Genomic DNA, 7769 nt, shown 5'->3' with positions numbered 1-7769 from the left:
ATCATCTTGAAACGTTCAGATCACTTACAACTCAATAGATTCTACCTTCTTATAGCGTTTCAGCCTGATTGGACCTTGTTTTCACACAAATGGACCCAGAATGAAGTGAAATTGTTCTTCGTGCAACATAATTCTGGGTGCCATTTACAAACCATAAGTGCTAATGACTCCATTCCTTTTTGTGGTTGTAGGGGCTGTTGATTGGAGTACACTAAAACAAACCTGATCTCTCTAGGACATTCAGAAGCCAAGTTATAAGCCCACAAATGTGTAACTGGACTACTTTAAATTGACACCAGATCCGGTGACCTTTGGGACATGGTTTGACCCCCTTAGGAAAGTGCTATCATCATGAAACGTTCAGATCACTTACAACTCAATAGATTCTACCTTCTTGTAACGTTTCAGCCTGATTGGACCTTGTTTTCACACAAATGGACCCAGAATGATGTGAAATTGTGCTTCGTGCAACATAATTCTGGGTGCCATTTACAAACCATAAGTGCTAATGACTCCATTCCTTTTTGTGGTTGTAGGGGCTGTTGACTGGAGTACACTAAAACAAACCTGATCTCTCTAGGACATTCAGAAGCCAAGTTATAAGCCCACAAATGTGTAACTGGACTACTTCTTTAAAGTGACACCAGGCCCGGTGACCTTTGGGACATGGTTTGACCCCCTATAGGAATGTGCGATCATCATGAAACGTTCAGATCACTTACAACTCAATAGATTCTACCTTCTTGTAACGTTTCAGCCTGATTGGACCTTGTTTTCACACAAATGAACCCAGAATGAAGTGAAATTGTGCTTCGTGCAACATAATTCTGGGTGCCATTTACAAACCATAAGTGCTAATGACTCCATTCCTTTTTGTGGTTGTAGGGGCTGTTGATTGGAGTACACTAAAACAAACCTGATCTCTCTAGGACATTCAGAAGCCAAGTTATAAGCCCACAAATGTGTAACTGTACTACTTCTTTAAATTGACACCAGATCCGGTGACCTTTGGGACATGGTTTGACCCCCTTAGGAAAGTGCTATCATCATGAAACGTTCAGATCACTTACAACTCAATAGATTCTACCTTCTTGTAACGTTTCAGCCTGATTGGACCTTGTTTTCACACAAATGGACCCAGAATGATGTGAAATTGTGCTTCGTGCAACATAATTCTGGGTGCCATTTACAAACCATAAGTGCTAATGACTCCATTCCTTTTTGTGGTTGTAGGGGCTGTTGATTGGAGTACACTAAAACAAACCTGATCTCTCCAGGACATTCAGAAGCCAAGTTATAAGCCCACAAATGTGTAACTGGACTACTTCTTTAAAGTGACACCAGGCCCGGTGACCTTTGGGACATGGTTTGACCCCCTATAGGAATGTGCGATCATCATGAAACGTTCAGATCACTTACAACTCAATAGATTCTACCTTCTTGTAACGTTTCAGCCTGATTGGACCTTGTTTTCACACAAATTAACCCAGAATGATGTGAAATTGTGCTTCGTGCAACATAATTCTGGGTGCCATTTACAAACCATAAGTGCTAATGACTCCATTCCTTTTTGTGGTTGTAGGGGCTGTTGATTGGAGTACACTAAAACAAACTTAACCTCTCTAGGACATTCAGAAGCCAAGTTATAAGCCCACAAAGATGTAACTGGACTACTTCTTTAAAGTGACACCAGGCCCGGTGACCTTTGGGACATGGTTTTACCCCCTATAGGAATGTGCGATCATCTTGAAGCGTTCAGATCACTTACAACTCAATAGATTCTACCTTCTTAAAGCGTTTCAGCCTGATTGGACCTTGTTTTCACACAAATGGACCCAGAATGAAGTGAAATTGTGCTTCGTGCAACATAATTCTGGGTGCCATTTACAAACCATAAGTGCTAATGACTCCATTCCTTTTTGTGGTTGTAGGGGCTGTTGATTGGAGTACACTAAAACAAACCTGATCTCTCTAGGACATTCAGAAGCCAAGTTATAAGCCCACAAATGTGTAACTGGACTACTTTAAATTGACACCAGATCCGGTGACCTTTGGGACATGGTTTGACCCCCTTAGGAAAGTGCTATCATCATGAAACGTTCAGATCACTTACAACTCAATAGATTCTACCTTCTTGTAACGTTTCAGCCTGATTGGACCTTGTTTTCACACAAATGGACCCAGAATGATGTGAAATTGTGCTTCGTGCAACATAATTCTGGGTGCCATTTACAAACCATAAGTGCTAATGACTCCATTCCTTTTTGTGGTTGTAGGGGCTGTTGATTGGAGTACACTAAAACAAACCTGATCTCTCTAGGACATTCAGAAGCCAAGTTATAAGCCCACAAATGTGTAACTGGACTAATTCTTTAAAGTGACACCAGATCCGGTGACCTTTGCGACATGGTTTGACCCCCTTAGGAAAGTGCTATCATCATGAAACGTTCAGATCACTTACAACTCAATAGATTCTACCTTCCTGTAACGTTTCTGCCTGATTGGACCTTGTTTTCACACAAATGAACCCAGAATGATGTGAAATTGTGCTTCGTGCAACATAATTCTGGGTGCCATTTACAAACCATAAGTGCTAATGACTCCATTCCTTTTTGTGGTTGTAGGGGCTGTTGATTGGAGTACATTAAAACAAACCTGATCTCTCTAGGACATTCAGAAGCCAAGTTATAAGCCTACAAAGATGTAACTGGACTACTTCTTTAAAGTGACACCAGGCCCGGTGACCTTTGGGACATGGTTTTACCCCCTATAGGAATGTGCGATCATCTTGAAACGTTCAGATCACTTACAACTCAATAGATTCTACCTTCCTGTAACGTTTCAGCCTGATTGGACCTTGTTTTCACACAAATGGACCCAGAATGATGTGAAATTGTGCTTCGTGCAACATAATTCTGGGTGCCATTTAAGAACCATAAGTGCTAATGACTCCATTCCTTTTTGTGGTTGTAGGGGCTGTTGATTGGAGTACACTAAAACAACCCTGATCTCTCTAGGACATTCAGAAGCCAAGTTATAAGCCCACAAAGGTGTAACTGGACTACTTCTTTAAAGTGACACCAGGCCCGGTGACCTTTGGGACATGGTTTGACCCCCTATAGGAAAGTGCTATCATCATGAAACGTTCAGATCACTTACAACTCAATAGATTCTACCTTCCTGTAACGTTTCTGCCTGATTGGACCTTGTTTTCACACAAATGAACCCAGAATGATGTGAAATTTTGCTTCGTGCAACATAATTCTGGGTGCCATTTACAAACCATAAGTGCTAATGACTCCATTCCTTTTTGTGGTTGTAGGGGCTGTTGATTGGAGTACATTAAAACAAACCTGACCTCTCCAGGACATTCAGAAGCCAAGTTATAAGCCCACAAATGTGTAACTGGACTACTACTTTAAATTGACACCAGATCCGGTGACATTTGGGACATGGTTTGACCCCCTTAGGAAAGTGCTATCATCATGAAACGTTCAGATCACTTACAACTCAATAGATTCTACCTTCCTGTAACGTTTCAGCCTGATTGGACCTTGTTTTCACACAAATGAACCCAGAATGATGTGAAATTGTGCTTCGTGCAACATAATTCTGGGTGCCATTTAAAAACCATAAGTGCTAATGACTCCATTCCTTTTTGTGGTTGTAGGGGCTGTTGATTGGAGTATACTAAAACAAACCTGATCTCTCTAGGACATTCAGAAGCCAAGTTATAAGCCCACAAATGTGTAACTGGACTACTTCTTTACACACCAGATCCGGTGACCTTTGGGACATGGTTTGACCCCCTTAGGGAAGTGCTATCATCATGAAACGTTCAGATCCCTTACAATTTAATAGATTCTACCTTCCTGTAATGTTTCAGCCTGATTGGACCTTGTTTTCACACAAATGGACCAAGAATGATGTGAAATTGTGCTTCGTGCAACATAATTCTGGGTGCCATTTACAAACCATAAGTGCTAATGACTCCATTCCTTTTTGTGGTTGTAGGGGCTGTTGATTGGAGTACACTAAAACAAACCTGATCTCTCTAGGACATTCAGAAGCCAAGTTATAAGCCCACAAATGTGTAACTGGACTACTTCTTTAAATTGACACCAGATCCGGTGACCTTTGGGACATGGTTTGACCCCCTTAGGAAAGTGCTATCATCATGAAACGTTCAGATCACTTACAACTCAATAGATTCTACCTTCCTGTAACGTTTCAGCCTGATTGGACCTTGTTTTCACACAAATGAACCCAGAATGATGTGAAATTGTGCTTCGTGCAACATAATTCTGGGTGCCATTTAAAAACCATAAGTGCTAATGACTCCATTCCTTTTTGTGGTTGTAGGGGCTGTTGATTGGTGTACACTAAAACAAACCTGATCGCTCTAGGACATTCAGAAGCCAAGTTATAAGCCCACAAATGTGTAACTGGACTACTTCTTTAAATTGACACCAGATCCGGTGACCTTTGGGACATGGTTTGACCCCCTTAGGAAAGTGCTATCATCATGAAACGTTCAGATCACTTACAACGCAATAGATTCTACCTTCCTGTAACGTTTCAGCCTGATTGGACCTTGTTTTCACACAAATGAACCCAGAATGATGTGAAATTGTGCTTCGTGCAACATAATTCTGGGTGCCATTTAAAAACCATAAGTGCTAATGTCTCCATTCCTTTTTGTGGTTCTAGGGGCTGTTGATTGGACTACACTAAAACAAACCTGATCTCTCTAGGACATTCAGAAGCCAAGTTATAAGCCCACACACAAAGATGTAACTGGACTACTTCTTTAAAGTGACACTTGGCCCGGTGACCTTTGGGACATGGTTTGACCCCCTATAGGAATGTGCGATCATCTTGAAACGTTCAGATCACTTACAACCTCAATAGATTCTACCTTCTTGTAGCGTTTCAGCCGGATTGGACCTTGTTTTCACACAAATTGACCCAGAATCATGTGAAATTGTGCTTACTGCAGCATAATTCTGGGTGCCATTTAAGAACCATAAGTGCTAATGACTCCATTCCTTTTTGTGGTTGTAGGGGCTGTTGATTGGAGTACACTAAAATAAACCTGATCTCTCTAGGACATTCAGAAGCCAATTTATAAGCCCACAAATGTGTAAATGGACTACTTCTTTAAATTGACACCAGATCCGGTGACCTTTGGGACATGGTTTGACCCCCTTAGGAAAGCGCTATCATCATGAAACGTTCAGATCACTTACAACTCAATAGATTCTAGCTTCCAGTAACGTTTCAGCCTGATTGGACCTTGTTTTCACACAAATGAACCCAGAATGATGTGAAATTGTGCTTCGTGCAAAATAATTCTGGGTGCCATTTACAAACCATAAGTGCTAATGACTCCATTCCTTTTTGTGGTTGTAGGGGCTGTTGATTGGAGTACATTAAAACAAACCTGACCTCTCCAGGACATTCAGAAGCCAAGTTATAAGCCCACAAATGTGTAACTGGACTACTACTTTAAATTGACACCAGATCCGGTGACATTTGGGACATGGTTTGACCCCCTTAGGAAAGTGCTATCATCATGAAACGTTCAGATCACTTACAACTCAATAGATTCTACCTTCCTGTAACGTTTCAGCCTGATTGGACCTTGTTTTCACACAAATGAACCCAGAATGATGTGAAATTGTGCTTCGTGCAACATAATTCTGGGTGCCATTTAAAAACCATAAGTGCTAATGACTCCATTCCTTTTTGTGGTTGTAGGGGCTGTTGATTGGAGTATACTAAAACAAACCTGATCTCTCTAGGACATTCAGAAGCCAAGTTATAAGCCCACAAATGTGTAACTGGACTACTTCTTTAGACACCAGATCCGGTGACCTTTGGGACATGGTTTGACCCCCTTAGGGAAGTGCTATCATCATGAAACGTTCAGATCACTTACAATTTAATAGATTCTACCTTCCTGTAATGTTTCAGCCTGATTGGACCTTGTTTTCACACAAATGGACCCAGAATGATGTGAAATTGTGCTTCGTGCAACATAATTCTGGGTGCCATTTACAAACCATAAGTGCTAATGACTCCATTCCTTTTTGTGGTTGTAGGGGCTGTTGATTGGAGTACACTAAAACAAACCTGATCTCTCTAGGACATTCAGAAGCCAAGTTATAAGCCCACAAATGTGTAACTGGACTACTTCTTTAAATTGACACCAGATCCGGTGACCTTTGGGACATGGTTTGACCCCCTTAGGAAAGTGCTATCATCATGAAACGTTCAGATCACTTACAACTCAATAGATTCTACCTTCCTGTAACGTTTCAGCCTGATTGGACCTTGTTTTCACACAAATGAACCCAGAATGATGTGAAATTGTGCTTCGTGCAACATAATTCTGGGTGCCATTTAAAAACCATAAGTGCTAATGACTCCATTCCTTTTTGTGGTTGTAGGGGCTGTTGATTGGTGTACACTAAAACAAACCTGATCGCTCTAGGACATTCAGAAGCCAAGTTATAAGCCCACAAATGTGTAACTGGACTACTTCTTTAAACTGACACCAGATCCGGTGACCTTTGGGACATGGTTTGACCCCCTTAGGAAAGTGCTATCATCATGAAACGTTCAGATCACTTACAACGCAATAGATTCTACCTTCCTGTAACGTTTCAGCCTGATTGGACCTTGTTTTCACACAAATGAACCCAGAATGATGTGAAATTGTGCTTCGTGCAACATAATTCTGGGTGCCATTTAAAAACCATAAGTGCTAATGTCTCCATTCCTTTTTGTGGTTCTAGGGGCTGTTGATTGGAGTACACTAAAACAAACCTGATCTCTCTAGGACATTCAGAAGCCAACTTATAAGCCCACACACAAAGATGTAACTGGACTACTTCTTTAAAGTGACACTTGGCCCGGTGACCTTTGGGACATGGTTTGACCCCCTATAGGAATGTGCGATCATCTTGAAACGTTCAGATCACTTACAACTCAATAGATTCTACCTTCTTGTAGCGTTTCAGCCGGATTGGACCTTGTTTTCACACAAATTGACCCAGAATCATGTGAAATTGTGCTTAGTGCAGCATAATTCTGGGTGCCATTTAAGAACCATAAGTGCTAATGACTCCATTCCTTTTTGTGGTTGTAGGGGCTGTTGATTGGAGTACACTAAAGTAAACCTGATCTCTCTAGGACATTCAGAAGCCAAGTTATAAGCCCACAAATGTGTAAATGGACTACTTCTTTAAATTGACACCAGATCCGGTGACCTTTGGGACATGGTTTGACCCCCTTAGGACAGCGCTATCATCATGAAACGTTCAGATCACTTACAACTCAATAGATTCTACCTTCCTGTAACGTTTCAGCCTGATTGGACCTTGTTTTCACACAAATGAACCCAGAATGATGTGAAATTGTGCTTCGTGCAACATAATTCTGGGTGCCATTTAAAAACCATAAGTGCTAATGACTCCATTCCTTTTTGTGGTTGTAGGGGCTGTTGATTGGTGTACACTAAAACAAACCTGATCGCTCTAGGACATTCAGAAGCCAAGTTATAAGCCCACAAATGTGTAACTGGACTACTTCTTTAAACTGACACCAGATCCGGTGACCTTTGGGACATGGTTTGACCCCCTTAGGAAAGTGCTATCATCATGAAACGTTCAGATCACTTACAACGCAATAGATTCTACCTTCCTGTAACGTTTCAGCCTGATTGGACCTTGTTTTCACACAAATGAACCCAGAATGATGCGAAA

The sequence above is a fragment of the Nothobranchius furzeri genome, unplaced genomic scaffold, assembly GCF_043380555.1.
Source record: "Nothobranchius furzeri strain GRZ-AD unplaced genomic scaffold, NfurGRZ-RIMD1 Scf043, whole genome shotgun sequence".
Classification (NCBI taxonomy): domain Eukaryota; kingdom Metazoa; phylum Chordata; class Actinopteri; order Cyprinodontiformes; family Nothobranchiidae; genus Nothobranchius; species Nothobranchius furzeri.
This window is presented reverse-complemented; position numbering follows the sequence as displayed.